Source organism: Babylonia areolata, chromosome 6, assembly GCF_041734735.1.
Source record: "Babylonia areolata isolate BAREFJ2019XMU chromosome 6, ASM4173473v1, whole genome shotgun sequence".
NCBI classification, from domain to species: Eukaryota; Metazoa; Mollusca; class Gastropoda; order Neogastropoda; family Buccinidae; genus Babylonia; species Babylonia areolata.
This window is the reverse complement of record NC_134881.1, coordinates 17,418,576-17,422,686: the sequence shown is the minus strand read 5'-3', so window position 1 is coordinate 17,422,686 and position 4,111 is coordinate 17,418,576.

Here is a 4,111-nt window from a genome sequence, read left to right as displayed (position 1 = left end):
TTTCTGCTTGGAGGCAAAAAGCGAAAGTTCCGGTGTCTTTTTGTACAAAAACTGTCGAAGATGCTATAATTATCTTTAGATGCCCATGTCTATACCCCACCCCATCCGGCCCCCACTCTACCTTGCCTCTCTCCATCACTCTCTTTTTCTCTCCCCCCCCCCCTCCCCGCCACTGCATGCACATACGACGTATAATTAACTACAGAATTTTGATGACATCATTCCAGGCAGTATGTGTTGATGCTGTACACCTGCTTGTGTCTGCATCACTGTGTGGGTGGGTGGGTGGGTGGATGGACGTGTGGCAATGCATGCACATGTGTGTATGTATGTATACATGTGTGTGAGTGTGCACAGGCGCATGCTTGCATACATAGGAGCATGTGTGCATGTGTATGTTTGTGTGTATAAAATTGTTTTAAGCTATTTGAACAATGAAATTTTATTTTTCAGTTTCCAGCTGAAAATATATAACTATGTTGAAGTTTGCTTTTTAAAGACTTCATGGTCAATATGTATCCTTTCTAATAGGTTCATATATTTGTTATGCTGACTGTGTAGTGGTTTGTTGCAACAACATGATAAACAGATCTTGAAGTGCTGACTTTTAATGTCATGGTGATATAGCCTATCCTTTTTGATTAAGGTCAGGTTATATTACAGTATTTCCCTTGGGAAACATTTCTAAAGAAAATTTGACAAAGGGTTTTTGATTTTTAATGTTATGGTGATACAGCCTATCCTTTTTGATTAAGGTCAGATTATATTACAGTACTTCCCTTGATAAAAAAAAAAAAAAAAAAAAATGTTTCTAAAGAAAATGTGACAAAAGGTTGATATTTTCAAAATTCCATTTCATTATGAACTGCTCCAGATATGCTGATGTGCAAGCCTGGCATCTCACAGAAACATTACCTGTGTTCAATCTGTTAGTTTTTACAAATTGTTTATTGGGAGTAAAAAGGTAAGCAAAACTTGTGAAACTGTTGAGGATTACTTTTTTTGTCTCAGTTAACCAAAACAAACTCACAACAGTACAAATCATGAGCAGAGAAGGACACTTCTTTGACAACAACTGAACTTCTGAAGTCTGTGGGGTTTTGTATTAATATAGTTCTTCTAGTAGTGATTCTAAAGTGAGATCAGCTATCCAATGATAACCTAGTGGTGATAACAGCTATCCAGTGATGACCTAGTGGTGAGATCAGCCATCCACTGATGACCAAGCTGATATCACTGATGACCTAGTGGTGAGATCAGCCATCCACTGATGACCTCGTGGTGAGACCAGCCATCCACTGATGACCTCGTGGTGAGACCAGCCATCCACTGATGACCTAGTGGTGAGATCAGCCATCCACTGATGACCTCGTGGTGAGACCAGCCATCCACTGATGACCTCGTGGTGAGACCAGCCATCCACTGATGACCTAGTGGTGAGATCAGCCATCCACTGATGACCTAGTGTGATATCAGTCACCCACAAATTACCTCGTGGAGAGATCAGTCATCCACTGATGACCTAGTGGTGAGATCAGCCATCCACAAATGACCAAGTGTGATATCAGTCACCCACAAATGACCTAGTGGTGAGATCAGCCATCCACAAATGACCTAGTGTGATATCAGTTACCCACAAATGACCTAGTGGTGAGATCAGTCATCCACTGATGACCTGGTGGTGAGATCAGTCATCCACTGATGACCTGGTGGTGAGATCAGTCATCCACTGATGACCTAGTGGTGAGATCAGCCATCCACTGATGACCTAGTGGTGAGATCAGTCATCCACTGATGACCTGGTGGTGAGATCAGCCATCCACTGATGACCTGGTGGTGAGACCAGCCATCCACTGATGACCTAGTGGTGAGATCAGCCATCCACTGATGACCTCGTGGTGAGACCAGCCATCCACTGATGACCTCGTGGTGAGACCAGCCATCCACTGATGACCTAGTGGTGAGACCAGCCATCCACTGATGACCTCGTGGTGAGACCAGCCATCCACTGATGACCTAGTGGTGAGATCAGCCATCCACTGATGACCTCGTGGTGAGACCAGCCATCCACTGATGACCTCGTGGTGAGACCAGCCATCCACTGATGACCTAGTGGTGAGATCAGCCATCCACTGATGACCTAGTGTGATATCAGTCACCCACAAATTACCTCGTGGAGAGATCAGTCATCCACTGATGACCTAGTGGTGAGATCAGCCATCCACAAATGACCAAGTGTGATATCAGTCACCCACAAATGACCTAGTGGTGAGATCAGCCATCCACAAATGACCTAGTGTGATATCAGTTACCCACAAATGACCTGGTGGTGAGATCAGTCATCCACAAAAGACCTAGTGGTGGGATCAGTCATCCACTGATGACCTGGTGGTGGGATCAGCCATCCACTGATGACCTGGTGGTGTGAACGATCATCCACCAATTGGTGGCCTGACATTTCTGTTCTATGTGCTTTTCTTGAGGCATTAGTTATTATTCATTCCCCACACCACTCATTCCAGTTCTCCATACCTAGGCACACTCAGGTTTGTTTTGTCACTCTCAGGCCACAGGGAGTTGTCAATGTAAGGTCACCATAATGAAAACATCCTGCACTGCTGCTGAATAGTTATGCTGTTCACCTGAAGAGACCCTGCAATGTTGCTGAATAATTATGCTGTTTGCCTGAAGACATCTTGTATTGTTAAATAGTTCTACTGTTCACCTGAAGAGACCCTGGATTGCTGCTGAATAGTTATGCTGTTTACATGAAGACATCCAGCATTGTAGTTGAATAGTTATATTGTTTACCAGAAGAGACCCTGCATTGTTGTTAAATAGTTATTTGGTTTATCTAAAGAGACTCTGTATTGCTGCTGAACAGTTATGCAGTTTACCTGATGAGATCCTGGATTGCTGCTAATTATCATACTGTTTACCTGGGGAGATCCTGCTGATTTGTAACATTGTTTGCCAGTAGAGACCAAGCACAGATGCTAAACTGTTATGCTGTTCACCTGAAGAGACCCTGCATTGCTGCTGAGTTTACCTGAAGACATCCTGCATTGTTGTTAAATTGTTATGTTGTTCACCCGAAGAGACCCTGCAACATTGCTGAATAGTTATGCTGTTTACCTGAAGACATCTTGCACTGTTGTTAAATAGTTATGTTGTTTACCTGAAGAGATCCTGCACTGCTGCTGAATTGTGCTGTTCACCTGAAGAGACCCTGATTAGCTGCTGAATAGTTATGCTGTTGATCCTGCAATGTTGCTGAATAGTTATGCTGTTTACCAGATGAGACCCTGCATCATAGTTGAATAGTTATGCTGTTTATCTGAAGAGACCCTGCATTACAGTTGAATAGTTATGCTGTTTACCAGATGAGACTCTGCATTGTTTTTTTAAATAGTTATGCTGTTTATCTGAAGAAACCCTGCATTATAGTTGAATAGTTATGCTGTTTATCTGAAGAGACCCTGCATTATAGTTGAACAGTTATGCTGTTTATCTGAAGAGACCCTGCATTATAGTTGAATAGTTATGCTGTTTACCCGAAGACATACTGCATTGCTGCTGAATTGTTATCTGAAGAGACCCTGCATTGTTGTTGAATAGTTACGCTGTTTACCAAATGAGACTTTATGTTGCTGCTGAATTATTATACTGTTTAACTGAAAAGACCCAGCATTGATGTTGAACAGTTATGCAACTTACCTAAATAGCCCCTGCATAAATGATCAATTATATGTATCACAAGAATAACTTATTCATTTGCCATATCATCATGATGACAAGTCAAACTTGGACAGATGCTGTAAAACTTAGGTCATTTCAAGGTGTGTGTGTGTGTGTGTGTGTGTGTGTGTGCCAGCATATGGGTATATACATGTATAAACAAATAAGAAGATGAAAACTGGCACATCTGTTTGAATGGGAAAAGGAATATGTGTGTGAATGTTAAGGTGAGTGAGTGAGTGTATACAAACACATATGTGTAAATGTGAGAGAGAGCATAAGTGGGGGTAAAGGTTGATTTGTACGAAGTGAATATGAGTACAGGCACATTTCTGTGAGCATTTTTTTAGAGGTAAGAAGAGAATGTGCAGGA